This window comes from Microcaecilia unicolor, chromosome 3, assembly GCF_901765095.1.
Source record: "Microcaecilia unicolor chromosome 3, aMicUni1.1, whole genome shotgun sequence".
Lineage (NCBI taxonomy): Eukaryota > Metazoa > Chordata > Amphibia > Gymnophiona > Siphonopidae > Microcaecilia > Microcaecilia unicolor.
The window spans coordinates 366,895,386-366,911,796 of record NC_044033.1 but is presented as its reverse complement, the minus strand read 5'-3'; the positions used below and the strand labels follow the sequence as shown (position 1 = coordinate 366,911,796).

Below are 16,411 nucleotides of genomic sequence, written 5' to 3'. Positions count from 1 at the left end.
TCTTTTGAGCAAGTGCAAACCTGGTGGTGCCAGGTCCCTCCTTTTCTCCCCCCTCCCGCTGGCTCCGTTTAAAAAAAAAATATATATTTTTAAACGTCTTTAAAGGCGTTTAATTCGACGTTTCTTTAAACGTTCATTGCAGCTACTCACTGGGACACCAGTTCGTTACAGCTCGGAGCGGCAAGCAGGTAATTTTACCTTTTTATAGCGGGCAGGGGGTTCCCCCGATTCTTCTCCTCGTGGCAATGGCGTCGGAGGGCGAGGGCGCAAAGGGTCGCTCCCTGGATCGCTGGAGCGCTTCTAGAGGGGATGCGGGGGTTTTACAACCTGATTCGCCCTTGATGGGTGATAGTTTAGTGACCGATGAATGTCCCGGTCGTTCCTCTGGCGTGGCGGTTTTTTCCCGCCATAAACGCCCATCCCCCGCTCCTCGCCTCCGCCATCTTGGCCGGCCACGCGGCTCGGACGGCTTCTTCGGGGCCGCCCTTGAGGTTGGAGACATTAATGCCATGAACGCCCTTAATTTGGGCGACGGCACAAAAGCGGCTAAAGTTAAGCGCCGTTCTTCCCGCGCGGCTCCTTCACGGAGTTTCGCGCCGGACGCCATTTTGGATGCGCAGCATGTCTCTCCCCCGCTATTGCGAGCGCCGGTTGAGAGTGCGTCTAGGGCTGTTGCCCAGGCTGCGGAAGTGCACAGTCTGGGGGGTTTCTCCCCCGAGTTTGTTTTGCTGCTGCATCAGGCTTTCCTCATGCAAAACGCTGCCCCTGCTCCCTCTTCTGATAAAGAGGTTGAGGTTCCCAGAGGTAAACGCCCTCGGGTTGATTTCCAGGCCTTGGAGGACTTTTGTCTCCTCCGATGTAGATGAGGGCAGCGTGTCTGAGGTCTCCCAACGATCCTTTGCGGATTCCTTGGAGGAGATAGATCCCCGCTCGGATGGAGCGGATGACCCCTCTGCAGCGCGGCTTTTTAGCCCAGAGGATTTGCCCAACCTGTTGTTACAGGCCATGGACACTTTGAAGATTTCCTCTCCGGAGGACGTCTCTCCCTCAGCCCCTGTTGGCTCTGCCATTATGCTGGGGACGAAGCGCCCGCCTAGAACCTTCCACGTGCATGATGCCATGCACACCTTAATTGCGGCTCAATGGGATGTCCCGGAAACGAGCCTTAAAGTGGCTAGGGCTATGTCCCGCCTCTATCCTTTGGCTGTGAGTGAACGTGAGGCCTATCTGTGGCCTACCGTGGATTCTTTAATCACTGCGGTGACTAAGAAAACGGCGTTGCCGGTGGAAGGTGGCACGGCCCTAAAGGACGCCCAAGACAGAAGATTGGAGGCGGCCTTAAGGTCGTCCTTTGAGGCAGCTGCTTTAAGTTTGCAGGCCTCAGTTTGCGGCTCCTATGTGGCCAGGGCGTGCCGGACTATGGTGCAGCGGGCTTCCCCCTCGGATCATTCCTTGAGGGCTGATTGGCCGGCCCTGGAATCGGGCTTAGCCTATTTGGCAGACTTGCTGTATGATGTCTGGAGAGCCTCAGCTAAGGCATGGCTCAGACAGTCTCTGCGCGGCGGTGGCTTTGGCTGAAACATTGGTCTGCTGACCACGCCTCTAAATCCCGCCTGGCTAGATTGCCTTTTAAAGGCAAGCTGCTCTTTGGGGTCGAGCTGGACAAAATCGTGACCGATCTCGGCACGTCTAAGGGCAAGAAATTACCAGAGGTCAGGGCTCGGGTTAGTACTCGTACCGATACCTCCAGAGGACGGTTGCAGGAAGCCCATCGGTACCGCCCGGGCAAGTCGGGTTCCTCTGCCCCCTCTTCCTTCAAGAGGAATTTCTCCCCCAAGCAGCATTCCTTTCGCAGAGACCGCCGTCCCGGAGGTGCTCCCTCCGGTCCTCCCCCAGGGTCTCGTACCCAATGACGGGGCCTTGGTCCACGCCCCAGTGCAGATTGGAGGACGGCTGTCCTCGTTTCTGGGCGAGTGGACCACTATAACTTCAGACGCGTGGGTGCTGGAAGTCATCAGAGACGGCTACAAGCTAGAGTTCTGCCAACCCTTAAGAGACGGGTTTGTACTCCCTCCCTGCAAGTCTCCGGTCAAGCTGTGGTAGTGCAGCAGACCTTGGACAACCTGATCCGCCTGGGTGCGGTCGTTCCGGTGCCAAAAAATCAGATTGGCAAGGGACGTTACTCCATTTACTTTGTGGTTCCAAAGAAAGGAGGTTCTGTCCGGCCTATCCTCGACCTCAAAGGGGTCAATCGGGCCTGGAAAGTGAGGCTCTTTCGCATGGAGACTCTCCGCTCTGTTCTAGCGGCAGTGAAGGCAGGAGAGTTCTTGGCTTCCTTGGACATCAAGGAAGCGTACCTGCATATTCCCATCTGGCCTCCTCTCCAACGCTTTCTGCGTTTTACAGTCCTGAGACGACACTTCCAGTTCAGAGCCCTCCCTTTCGGGTTGGCTACTGCTCCGCGGACCTTTTCCAAAGTAATGGGGGTCATAGCGGCCTTCCTGCTAAAGGAAGGAGTACAAGTCCATCCTTATCTGGACGACTGGTTGATCCGAGCCCCCTCTTATGCAGAGTGCGGCAAAGCTATGGACCGGGTAGTTGCTCTTTTGAGCTCCCTGGGATGGATCATCAACTGGAAGAAGAGCCAGCTGCGCCCGACTCAGTCCCTGGTGTATCTGGGAGTTCGATTCGACACCCAAGTGGGCAGAGTGTTCCTGCCAGACAATCGGATTGTCAAGCTTCAGGCTCAGGTGGACTAGTTCCTAGTAGCCTCTCCTATTCGGGCTTGGGACTACGTGCAGCTGTTGGGCTCCATGACGGCCACGATGGAAGTAGTGCCCTGGGCCAGGGCTCATATGAGACCACTACAGCTATCTCTGCTGCTGCGCTGGACTCCGATGTCGGAGGATTATGCTGTGCGCCTTCCCGTGGACCCAGCAGTGCGCAAGGCGCTGAGCTGGTGGACGCAGACAGACAAGTTGTCTGCAGGATTGCCTCTGGTGACCCCGGAGTGGATTGTCGTCACGACAGATGCCTCTTTGATGGGCTGGGGAGCCCACTGCTTGGGAAGGACAGCGCAGGGGCTCTACTCTCCTGCAGAGGCAAGTGGTCTATCAACCTCCTGGAACTCAGAGCCATTCGGTTGGTGTTATTGGAGTTCGTCCCGGTACTGGTGTTGAAGCCTGTACGGGTCCTGTCGGACAATGCCACGGCTGTGGCCTATATCAACCGCCAGGGAGGTACCAAGAGCGCCCCTCTAGCCAAGGAGGCTATGAGTCTTTGCCAGTGGGCGGAAGCGAACCTGGAGCAGCTTTCAGCGGCCCACATTGCCGGAGTCATGAATGTCAAGGCGGACTTTCTCAGTCGCCATACCTTGGAGCCCGGAGAGTGGCAACTATCTGCTCAGGCGTTCTTGGACATCACGAAGCGCTGGGGCCAGCCGAGCCTAGATCTGATGGCGTCATCGGCCAATGGCCAAGTGCCGCGCTTTTTCAGCAGAGGACGGGACCCTCGATCCCTGGGAGTAGATGCTCTTCTCCAACAGTGGCCGACACAAGAGCTCCTCTATGTGTTCCCGCCCTGGCCCATGTTGGGCAGGGTGCTAGACCGGGTGGCAAAGCATCCCGGCAGGGTAATCCTGGTGGGTCCGGATTGGCCCAGACGTCCCTGGTATGCGGACTTGATCAGGCTCTCAGTCGACGATCCTCTGCGGCTGTCAGTGGAGCAGGGCCTGTTACATCAGGGTCCCGTGGTGATGGAGGATCCCTCTCCCTTTGGTCTTACGGCCTGGCTATTGAGCGGCAGCGTCTGAGGAAGAAGGGCTTCTCAGACAAGGTCATCGCCACTATGCTGAGAGCGAGGAAGCGCTCTACTTCTACTGCTTACGCCAGGGTTTGGCGTATCTTTGCAGCATGGTGTGAAGCAGGCTCACTTTCTCCCTTCACTGCTCCAATTTCTTCAGTGTTGGCGTTCCTGCAAGAAGGTCTGGAGAAAGGCCTGTCGCTCAGTTCCCTTAAAGTCCAGGTAGCGGCTCTGGCTTGCTTCAGGGGCTGCCTGAAGGGTGTTTCCCTGGCTTCGCAGCCAGAGGTGGTGCGCTTTCTCAAGGGAGTTAATCACCTGCGCCCTCCTCTGCACTCAGTGGTGCCTGCGTGGAATCTCAACCTGGTGCTAAGAGCATTGCAGAAGCCGCCTTTGGAACCCTTGTCGAGGGCATCTCTGAAAGACCTGACGTTGAAAGCAGTCTTTTTGGTGGCTATCACTTCAGACAGAAGAGTTTCCGAGCTCCAGGCGCTCTCATGTCGAGAGCCTTTTCTGCAGTGCACTGAGGCAGGAGTGACTATTCACACAGTGCCTTCCTTCCTGCCCAAGATTGGTTCTCGCTTCCATGTGAATCAGCAGCTCTGTCTCCCTTCCTTTCGTAGGGAGGACTACCCAGAGGAGTACTCCGCTCTTGAATATCTGGATGTGAGACGAGTCATCATCAGTTACTTGGAAGTGACCAATGATTTCCGGAAATCGGATCATCTGTTTGTCCTGTTTGCAGGTCCTCGTAAGGGTCTGCAGGCTGCTAAGCCTACAGTGGCAAGATGGGTCCAGGAAGCCATTGCAGCGGCTTATGTGGCCGCGGGGAAGGTGCCGCCTATCCAGCTGAAGGCTCACTCCACGAGAGCTCAGGCGGCCTCGATGGCAGAGGCAGGATCCGTCTCCTTGGAAGAGATATGCAAGGCGGCAACGTGGGCTTCGGCTCATACATTCTCCAAGCATTACCGTTTGACTGTGGCTGCACGGGCGGAGGCCCGGTTTGGAGCTTCAGTGTTGAGGTCAGGGATTTCTATGTCCCGCCCTGGGTGAGTACTGCTTCGGTACATCCCACCAGTCTATGGATTGATCAGCTTGATGATATGGAAGGTAAAATTATGTATAATCATACCTGATAATTTTCTTTCCATTAATCATAGCTGATCAATCCATAGCCCCTCCCAGATATCTGTACTGTTTATATTCTGGTTGAATTTTAGGTTCAAGTTTAGCCTTCAGTTACTTCAGGAGGACTTCGTGTTCAAGTTCTTCTTTCACTTGGATTCTTCAAGAGTTGAGACGACTTTGTGTTACAGTGAGCTGCTGCATTCCTCTCCCCTCCGTTTTACGGGGCTGGATTGAGACATAAATTCTGCCGGCACTCCCTCCCGCTTCGTGCGGCTGTAGGGCAGCTTTGTACCCCTCCCGCTTCGGCGGTGTTAGGGTCAGTCAGCTCCTCCCGCGGTTGCGGTTGCAGGATAAGCCAGATCCCCCCGCATCGGCGGGTGTGGTGTCCCTCCCCCGCTCCGCGGGGATGAGCTGGACGGATTCCCCTCCCCCACTTGTGTGGGGATGAGCTGGGTTAATTCCCCTCCCCCGTTTCGGCGGTGGTGAGCTGGGCAGAGTGTCCCTTCGTGGGTGTAATTCTCTAAGTGCTGAGTCCTGCGGATGGAGCTTTGATATCGACATACTGAGGAGTTTCCGGCAGCACATGACCACATATAGGGAGGCAAAAGTTTGCTCTCTATCTCCACCTGCTGGTAGATGGACACAACCCACCAGTCTATGGATTGATCAGCTATGATTAATGGAAAGAAAATTATCAGGTATGATTATACATAATTTTACCTTATCTGTTCCCTTCTCCACTACTGCCAACTCCAGACTTCGCGCCTTCTGTCTCGCTGCACACTACGCCTGGAATAAACTTCCTGAGCCCCTACATCTTGCCCCATCCTTGGCCACCTTTAAATCTAGACTGAAAGCCCACCTCTTTTAACATTGCTTTTGACTCGTAACCACTTGTAACCACTCGCCTCCACCTACCCTCCTCTCTTCCTTCCCATTCACATTAATTGATTTGATTTGCTTACTTTATTTATTTTTTGTCTATTAGATTGTAAGCTCTTTGAGCAGGGACTGTCTTTCTTCTATGTTTGTGCAGCGCTACGTACGCCTTGTAGCACTATAGAAATGCTAAATAGTAGTAATAGTAGTAGTTGTAGTATTTCCCCTCCCCCCATAGATACAGAATAAGAGAAAACCTTTGTAAATCGGACTTTCTACGTTTAACAGAATGAAAAATAGTCAAAAATTTGACAGCAGTTTCATGAGTGTTAGTAATGCATGCTATAATTTTTCAAGGGCCAACCTACATCTACAGTATCTGTGACATATGACTGTATCAAATTTTAAACCATGCAGCCATACTTTGAAACCCTTTCTAGAAATTATAGATTTATTCTAGATGATGGTGTGCTCAGGGTATTGTCTCCTTTGGATTTTTTCTTAGTTTGATTCTTAAAGATATTTTTTTTTCATGTATTTGCTTTGATTTGTATTTGCAATATTCTAGTTGGCCAACAGATAACTCCCCAATCTGGATATTTTAAAAAGTTATTCAAATGATATCTGACCATTTAAATGGCTAAATAGCGGGATATTATCTAGATTAAAAAAAAAGATCTGGGTCAGGGAATGAGCTGAAACAGCACCAGGACTCATCTGGATAGGGCCAACACTGTCATGTCTCAAAATGTATATTCATTGTTACTAATTATCTGGGTAGTGGCACTGATTATACGGAATAAGATAAGCAGCAGCACTTAACTTATTCCACTGACCATGTCAGCTGAAAAATAAGCCCATTATTTAAAAAATCTTTTCTTTAGCAACTTAAAGGGCCCTGTTTACTAAGCCGTGCTGCAGGCGCGTGTTTTTAGTGCACGCTGCTAGAGACACCCATATGGGTGTCTCTAGCATTAGCACGCACTAAAACTGCTAGCACAGCTTAGTAAACAGGGCCCAAAATGTGTTAAGAAGTGAACTTAGCACGTTTTAACATGGGACTTTTCCCGTCAGCCAAGCCCAATGGGGCTTTTTTCTTTTTCTTTTTGTAGGTCCTGTGCTAATTTTTTTTATTAGCATTTGAGATCTGCAAAAATATTAATTCAGGAGCTCTATGTTCTCCCACATTAAGTCTGCACTATAATGTTAATGCACAGTAATGCGAACACGCTTGCTGGATCGTCTTTTTTTCCGTATTATGCATGCATTAGCGCTTAACGCAGTTTAGTAAAAGGGCCCCTAAGTGATTTCTTCATTTGTTATTTTTACTTTATTATTTTCCTTATTCTCATTTCTGTCTCTGCCAATCTATAATGTGTAGGTTTTATTTTCTTCCTCTCTGTTCCTTCTATGATGTGGTTAATCACACAAATGTTAATATTTAAAAGCATTTATCTGGCCAGATAAATGCCACTGAAAATGATGTCCAGCGGTGCTGTCTGAAAGCATAGTTGGAGCAAAGACTAAAGTTATCTGGTAGCAGTGGTTTTCCTCTTTACTATAAATGTATCCAGATATGCTCTATGGATAGTAACTGAATATCACCGTTATCCAGATCATGCCAGGTATTCACTGCAGTATCTAGATATTCAGCGGCATCCACTGTCCAGGTGCTACAGCTGAATATTCAGCTTTTTTTTGCCAGTATTTTAAAAAGATATCGGCTGTAGTGGGCTGAATGGAGGGGGGTAATTTTTTTCTTCTTATATTTTCTGATTCCGTGTGTGTCATTTTCTGCAAGTATATGGGGAATGTCTCTGAGTATATTCAGGGGCCTAGAGTTTTTATTTGTTGTGCTTCTCTCAGTTGTACATCTAAATTATACTAGTTCTGATATGTTGTATTGATCAAAGGAGTTTTTGTTTGAAAGTACTACATACTATAGGACACCACTTCTGATGACTTCATCATTGAGTTAAGTAAATAATCATCTTCTGTGGAGACAAATTCTCTGCTGAACTGTGAGATGTGCTATACTTTATCATTCAGGTTGAAGTTCCCTTGATCATTACCTCTCATTTAATAGCAATTACAAGGAACAAAAGTGTAAGTTAATTACATAGTATGAAAATCAATTAATATTCTGTCCATAAGATCTATGGATGTTTAATTTTTGCTTCTGCTGTTGCCAGTTCTTCTCTCATTTCTGAATTTCAGACTACACATTGGTGTTGGTGCCTAGTATATTTGTACTGGAAAGCCATTTGTCTTTTCAATTTCTGTTTGCAAAGTTTATTTTCTTAATTTATTCAACCAGATATAAGTTTTTCAGTTATACTGTATCTAAGGACCAACTTTTAGCCTCTCTTCCATTATCAGTCCTTCTGTGTAAAGTAAAACTGTTCCTTGTTTCTTACAGGTATTGTTATTCTACTTCATCTTTATGATTCATATAAAATCTTTGTTATATATCATTGTTTCAATCTGTTCAGCCATTGTTAAGTTATAAGAAAAGTCTGCTGAGAAAAACAATTGCTTCTGAGCGCAGTCTTTCTGATCATGCACTACCCACTTGTCTTTATACTGTCCATTTTTGTATATGTGTGTCAGTCGAAAATATGTGAAACACAGCGAGAGTGACAAATGATGGGAACAGCAGACGATGTTCAATATATTGAAGCTTTATTGCAACATCCAAGACTCGACATTGCATAGCATTCTATTGTTCACGATCCTTTTGTGGAGTTCTAGAAGCAAGGCATAAGACATCACGTGTATTTTATAGAGGCCATCTAAGAATTTGATACATCCAATAGAAGACTCCTGAGGAAGGCCTTTTGGCTAAAACATGACTTGTGTTGAGTCTCAGATGTTGTAATAAAGCTTCAATATGTTGAACATCGTCTGCTGTTCCCATCATTTGTCACCCTCGCTGTGTTTGACTTGTTTGTGTGACTGCAAGGGTTGCTGTTCTTCAGTTGAAGATATGGCAGTTTCAGCCACAGATTTCATCAAATACTTGCTTGTCACTGACCCAGATGGTGCCCAGTCATTTTTTTTTTTTTTTTATTTACCACAGCATCTCTGGACCACATTATCATTTTTAGGTTAGGCCAGGCTAACGCTCCAGATTATAGCTGTAGGCAACTTCAAACAATGTTTCATATTATAAAAAAAATGTTTAAATCCTAGTTTTCATGTATTTAAGCGGGGTGGGTTGGAATTACACCTTGCCAGCAACAATTCTATTAAGAGGTCGATATTCAAAGTGATTTAAGCAGCCAGGAGAGACTCCTGACAACTTAAATTGCTTGTGCAAGGCTATCTACTGATATGCAGCAGCACTTAATTGGTTAGTGCCACTGAATGTTACCACAGACTGCGAAATTGAAAGTTGGCTATTTTCTGGACGGAGTCAGCACTTCTGCGGTTAAATGACGATATTCAGTACTTAACCCCTGGATTCCATGTAGCTTGCCTAGCATTCTGTGCCTAAATCGAAACATATTCTGTAACAACGCGCGTAACTTAGGGGTCCTTTTACTAAGGTGCTTTGAAAAATTGCCTGCAGGAGTGTAGGCGCGGGTTTTGGGCACATGCAGATCCATTTTTCAGCACGTCTGTAAAAAAAGCTTTTTTAAAAAAAGTTTGCCGAAAATGGATGTGGGGCAAACTCAAAATTGCCGCACGTCCATTTTGGGTCTGAGACCTTACCGCCAGACATTGACTTTAGCGGTAAGGTCTCACCCATTAACCGGGTGATAATGACCTATGAGTGTCAAATGCCACTTGATGCGCTTAGCTGATTCGATCCAGAAAATAAAAAATATATTTTTCAGACGCACATAGCCAAAAATGAAATTACCACAAGGACCACGGGGTAGCCGGGCGGTAACTCCAAATTGGCGCACATAGGTTGACTACACAGCTTAGTAAAAGGGACCCTTAAATGGCTTAACAAGCCAATCAGCATTGTTAGCAATGAAATGATAATTAGAATTTACACGCACAAATCGCTAAGCGTATTCTGTAATGCACTGCGCTTAAATTTTAATGCACACAGGCAAAAGGGGGTGTGGTTATGGTTGGGGAAATGGGCGTTTTGTGGGCGTTCCAAATTTTTATGTGCATTGTTATAGAATATGGCCCTCTGAGCCTAAATCTATGCGCCGGGATTTGCACCACATTTTTGTTGGTGTAAATGGAGGCGTGTAGTTTTAGGCACTTAAGGGTTCTTTTACAAAGGTGCGCTGAAAAATAGCTTGCAGTAGTATAGGCGTGGGTTTTGGGCACGTGCTGATTCATTTTTTAACCACTCCTGTAAGAAAAGGCTTTTAAACATTTTTTTGCCAAAAATAGATATGTGGCAAAATCAAAATTGCTGCGCATCCATCTTGGGTCTGCGACCTTACTGCCAGTCATTGACCTAGTGGTAAAGACTCACGCAGTAACTAGGCGATAATGATCTACACGTGTCAAATGCCACTTGGCTTGTGTCCGATACACGTGTCCGAAAATAAAAATTATTTTTCGGACGTGCGTATCGGATGCATGCCAAAAATGAAATTACCACAAGAGCCACGCGGTAGCTGGGTAGTAACTCCATTTTGGCGCACATTGGGACATGCATAGACACTTACGTGGCTTAGTAAAAGGGCCCCTAACATAACAACTAAACATATTCTATTTACCGCACCTAAATATAGGCACTGCTTATAGAATACGCTTAGGTGGCAATGTTTTCCATGTGGATTTTCTTGGCGCCATGTATGGAATCTGGCCCTGTCTGAGTTAAGTGACCAAATCAGACCATATGAAACTCAGTCATAGCTATCTTCATGTGATGTAACTTCAGCGGAAATGTTTTCCACGCGGATTTTCTAGGCACCATAAATAGAATCTGGCCCTGTCTAAACGGCCAAATCAGACCGTATGAAACTCAGTCTTATCTTTATGCGATGTCCACTTAACCGCATAAGACAGAGCCAGCGGCATAAACCCGGATATTCATTGTCAGTGTCCGGACATGGCCTGGCATTGAATATCCAAGAATAACGCCACTGGTGGCTAAAAAAAAAGTGCTCTCCATTGCTGACTGAATATCTTCTCCTGAGTGATTAAGTAGTCCAGTAGTTTATGTGCTTCTTAGAAAAATAATCCTTTTTATTATTTATGATGGATGAAATACATCCAAGGATATTAAGGAAACTCAGGTTCTGGTAGGTCTGTAGAATGCTCAGTTCATTTGATCTTTGGAGACAGGCATTGTCCTATATGACTAGAGAGAGACAAATCTTGTTCTTCTTTATGAAAATGGTAGTTGACAGGACTCTGGAAACTATAGGCCTGTTAGTCTGACCTCAGTGGTGAGAAAATTTAATAAAGGTTTTTCTGAGGGAAAGGATAGTAAAGAATCTACAAGACAGCATGCTACAGAATCCAAAACATTATATTTGTACCAGAGGGATATTGTGCCAAACAAATCGTATTTGATTTTTGTTGGGTGTCTATAAGATATGCTAAAGCACAAAAGGATAACAGGATAAAGAAAGATTACAGAGCCAACAAAAGGGATAAACAGGGGAGGAAAAGGACAATAGGTTGCTTGGAGCTGTCTTAGGTACATAGCGGCAAAATTAAGTCACAGTAAAAAGAAATCCCAGGATCAGACATCAGGAAAAGCTAGGGAAAAGTTATGTCTTTAGCTGAGATTTAAAACTAGGAGAGGATTGCTTAAGACATAAATAAGGGGAAATGCATTTAATCCGGGTTCAAGGTGAGTTACATTATTTAGGTACACAAGTTATTTCCCTGCCCAAGAGGGCATACAGTATTGAGTGATATTAAGATAACGAAGAGTAATGTGCCTCTGTCTGTTGTGCTCTGCCCGTCTTTTGGTGCCTTGACATCTTCATGACATTGTCCAGTATGATCAGCTGCCTTGTCATTCTCTTCTTTTCAATGGGGTGTTTTAATTTTGAAAGGCTGTCAGGGCCAGCTTGATGCTGGTATATATAAGGACAGACAGCCAATCTGGCCATTTACTGCCCCATTAAAAAATGCCGTTTTTTTCCCAACCACGGTAAAAAACTTTGTTAAGTTTAAGAATTTTCTTTTTATGCTTGCTAGTTGGTAGAGGATCCTTTATATACTTTCCCTCTCTATGTCCATGTCTCATATTCCAGCTAGCCTTGTTTTCAGATTCTAGCCAGCCTTGGATTCCTTTTTGTATATTTCAGATGCTAACTAGCCTTATCTAATATAATAAAGCTCAAGCTCACCTCCAGTTCTGAAGCTCACTGAAGCTCACAGTGTAGCAGGGAAACAGTGAAGCCCTGTAGTGTTGTAGCCTGTCAGCACCACTCACTCTCACTCTCACTCATACACCCGCCCTCAACCACGCCCCTTCCGGACATAATTCGCGAGCCCAACGTTCTAATGAAGCCACTCCAGCTCCATCGACTTCCGTGAAGGGTTTGTGGCGTTCGTGATGGTGAAGCCTCTCAACTGAGTATCTGTCCATCTCTGTCAGTCACGCCCTCGCGTCGCACGTGAGGACGTCCACGGAGCAACGATTACATCGACGGTCGAGCAACGATGAAACAAAGAAACGGTACGGGAAGGGAGCAGTAAGGTAATGCCACCTCCTCTCTCTCCCCCCCCCCCCCCCCAAGGATGCACCTTCCCCTCTCCACCCGCCGCCGACTGCTCTCTCCCTCCCCTCTCCCGAGTCACTGCTTGATCCCCTCACCCACCGTCCACCACGAAATGCCCAATGGACCCCCGCCCTCCTACTCGACTCCCCGCTGCTCTGCGGCTGCCTGCCTGCACTCCCCGTCCACCCTCTTATCGTATAAGAAGCACTCACCTTCAAAAGCGTGGAACAGAGGCACCAAGAGCAGAAACGCACAACAGACTCCAGCGGTCATGGCTGAAGCTAAGCCACGGCGACAAAATCCAATCCCACCCCCCCTTATCTCTCAAAACTCTTTTCATCTTCTGGATCTTTCAATTGAAATGCTGGGATTCTTTCACTGTCACAGCTGTACCAGGTTTTAGGATCTAAGATTGCTGCAAGGTTTCCACAGCCTCTTCAACTGTGCACAGAAGTTTGCAAACCCTAAACATTTAACAAACATACACTTTAACTCTTCAATCTCCGCCTTCCCCCTGCTCTTAATAACGGAAGTCACTCACCGAAAGCAGAACTGCTGCAAAAAGTAAAGATCGATCAACATCCAGACTTGGCGGCGAACTTGTTCAGCCCACGCCCCCTCCTGGGATCACCTTATCAATAATACATGCAACACACCGGAGGGGGTGGGACTTCTTTGTTAAGGGCTTTTGTTAAAGGGCCAGTACTCTTGATTTCCAGAAGCCAAACCTGGAGCTGCTGCTTCACATTTTCGTTTTTAAATTGTTCTTCCATGTGAAAAAACGTCCACAACAAAAGGAGGGGGAACACAGACAGACCCTGCAACTGGGAGGGAAGGACAGGGGACCCTGCAACTGGCAAACAGGGAGGGAGGGGGGACCCTGAAACTGGGAAAACTGGAGGGCGGGGGGCACCTGCAACTGGGAAACCGGAGGACGGACCCTGCAACTGCCAAAAAGGGACTGGGGGCCCCGACCCTGCAACTCAGAAAAACTGTGCCCGGACCCTGCAACTGCCAAAAAGGGAGGGGGATCCCCCTGCAACAGGGAGGGAGGGGCCCCCTACAACTGGGAGACCCCCTGCAACTGGGAGACAGACCGATGTGGGGGGGAAGACCCTGGAAGTAGGAGGGAGGAGGGAACCTGCCACATGCTCTCATTCTCACACACACACTCACTCTCTGACACACACACACACACACACAGTCGCACATTCACTCTCTCTCACACAGTCACTCTCACACACACTCAAACATACACACTCCGAGGAAAACCTTGCTAGCGCCCGTTTCATTTCTGTCAGAAACGGGCCTTTTTTACTAGTTGTATTATATTCCTGGATGCCTTGTCTTATGGATTTAATCTTCATGATCTGTGTCTCCTTGGTGGGCTTATAGACTCCAGCAGGAGTTAAGGAGGTGAATTTGCCCACAGCATCATAGGTCAGTGTGTATAGAACCTGTTACATAATATTAAACCTGCCTTGAAATTGTTCTGTTTGTCCTCTGTTTACCAACAAGAAGATTCCTGCCAATGGCTGCCTAAGCCCCAGGCAAGATCCCCTCAGCAATCCAATAAATGGGCTTATCTAGCTGTGTAATCAAAGTTGATAATATTAGTGATGAAAAGACCCAATGTGGCCACGTTTTGGCAAGAATGTCTGCCTCATGAGTCCAGAACTGATTGCCTGTAGAGGGAAAATATCAACTACAGAAGATTATATATAAAGCTAAGAAATCATCATGCTGGCTTTACAAAGTTCAGGCAGCTATAACCAGCTTGGTGATTTCTTATCTCTATATATATTCTTTTCCCGCCACTGGCTGTATGTAGTGAGTTTCGGACTCCTGAGGCAGGCATTCTCATCAAAACATGGCTGTGTTAGCTATTTTTATCACCTGTATCAGTGGTTCCCAAACCTGGTCCTGGAGGCACCTCAGCCAGGCTGGTTTTCGGAATATGCACAGTAAATATTTAAGAGAGAGATTTGCATGCAGTGGAGGCAGTGCATGCAAATCTCTCATGAATATTCATTGTGGATATCCTGAAAACCTGACTTGGCTGGTGTGCCTCTAGGACCAGGTTTGGGAACCACTGCCCTAAGTTTGAGTATACCGCTGGATATTAATAAAGTAATCTTGTGGACTTCTGTAGTTTTGGTGTACCTCTTTGGGTTGTCACTGCTGCCTGGTTTTACTAACTACAGAGACTCATTTCTCTGTTTGTTACATCTATTTAATTTAAAAAAACCCATAATGTTTCTTAAATTTCATTTGTAGCTATGAATGTATGCCAGTTCAGTAGTAGGCAAGCCTGGCAAGTGTTTTCAGATGAGATGATTACCCTGAGGAGAAGAGTATGAGAGAGTATATCTGTTTTTTACTGATTTGTAAACAAGAGGGAAAATGCACTCACATGGTAAACTAAATGAAAAATCAAGTTTGAAATTCACCTGAGTGGCTGTGCATGCCCTTTTTAAAGGAAAAACTAGGGGCCCTTTCACTACACCTTAGCATGCACTAAGGTGTCCTTTTACAAAGGCACGCTGAAAAATGGCTTGCGGTAGTGTAAGCGTGGGTTTTGGGTGCGCACTGATCCATTTTTTAGCATGCCTGTAAAAAAGGCCTTTTTTTTATTTTTACCAAAAATGGACGTGCAGCAAAATGAAAATTGCCATGCTTCCATTTTGGGTCTGAGACCTTACCACCAGCCATTGACCTAGTGGTAAAGACTCACGTGGTAACAGAGCAGTAATGACCTATGCGTGTCCATTACGCGTGCCCAAAAATAAAAAATATTTTTCAGACGCGCGTATCGGACACGCACCAAAAATGAAATTATCGCAAGAGCCACGCGGTAGTCGGGTGGTAACTCCATTTTGGTGCGCGTTGGGTGCGCGTAGACGCTTACATGGCTTAGTAAAAAGACCCCTAAATGATGTGCACCCTATTTATACCTATGGGCCATGTGGCACTTAGCATATTACGCTTTACTAAAAAGGCCCCTAAAATAATTCTTTCATCTCTGACTGCAACTGAAAGCAAAACCAGGACTAAAACTGTTTATTTTTTATTTTAATTAAAGAATGAATAGTATAGGATCACTTTTACTAAGCCACTGTAGCACTAGTGCATGGCTACCATTCGCTAAAAAGCACTTCCGTGGGACATACTGAGGTGTCCTTGCGGTAGTGCATCATGGTAGTGCGCCACTCAGCGTGCATTAATCCCGTGCTAAAGAATATTTTTTCAGGGTGGGATGCGTGCCTTGCACTAATCGGTTAGCGTGGGCACATTACCGCTTGCTGCCTGATTAGTACGGAAGTAACATGGGAGCCCATACCGCCAAATAAACAGGTGGTGGTAATGGCCACACACTAATTGGGAAGTGACAAAAGCAGATCAGTGGTAGATATTAAAACTTTTATTCATGTAAAATAGCAATCTTCTTGCATCCTTTTTCTAGCGATAGTGAGAGGAGTCTGTATACGCCATTTTATGAGTTGTAAGGACCACACCTCTACAATTGTGTTTGTGCTGGGTTTTTTTCCCAACGAAGATACTGTCAACAGTTTTGCTGACATTCCTTATAGGTGTTTGCCAGTAAAAACCACAAGATAGCCCCTGAGGCAGCCCTTTTTGGGCGAAACACGGCCATTGTCGGTTGATGCAAGGAGATTGCTATTTTACATGAATAAAAGTTTGAATATCTACCACTGATCTGCTTTTGTCACTTCCCATCTTGGATCTTGCGGATCGACTGCCTTTCTGTTTTTTGGCACACACTAATTGGGACATTAGCATGTGGCCATTAATGGGGGGTATAGCAAATGCAGCCATTTTACTACCGTGCTAAAAGTCACCGCAACGTGTGGTAAACCCACACGCTGACAGCAGTGCCAACCACTTTTTAGGACAGCTTTCTGAATGGACTCTATATAGAGCAGTGTCAT

General features: G+C 46.7%; 1 protein-coding gene across 3 annotated transcripts in view; it reads left to right on the top strand.

Moving 5' to 3' along the window:
* The window catches only part of TBC1D32 (TBC1 domain family member 32), a 327,052-nt gene that overhangs the window by 226,553 nt on the left and 84,088 nt on the right, over window positions 1-16,411 (top strand). The gene's annotated exons all lie outside the window — the stretch shown is intronic.